Raw genomic sequence first — 223 nt, 5'->3', positions numbered from 1 at the left:
ACCGCCTTCCTAACCTGCAATCTTCTTCCTGACCTCTCCGCCCCCACCTCACTCCGGCCAATCACCCTCACCTTGACCTCCCTCTATCTATCGCATTTCCAACGCCCCTCCCCCAAGTCCCTCCTCCCTACCTTTTATCTTAGCCTGCTGGACACACTTTCCTCATTCCTGAAGAAGGGCTTATGCCCGAAACGTCGATTCTCCTGTTCCTTGGATGCTGCCT

The sequence above is a fragment of the Chiloscyllium plagiosum genome, chromosome 27 (assembly GCF_004010195.1).
Source record: "Chiloscyllium plagiosum isolate BGI_BamShark_2017 chromosome 27, ASM401019v2, whole genome shotgun sequence".
Lineage (NCBI taxonomy): Eukaryota > Metazoa > Chordata > Chondrichthyes > Orectolobiformes > Hemiscylliidae > Chiloscyllium > Chiloscyllium plagiosum.
The sequence above is the reverse complement of the archived record's forward strand: the minus strand, read 5'-3'. Positions refer to the sequence as shown.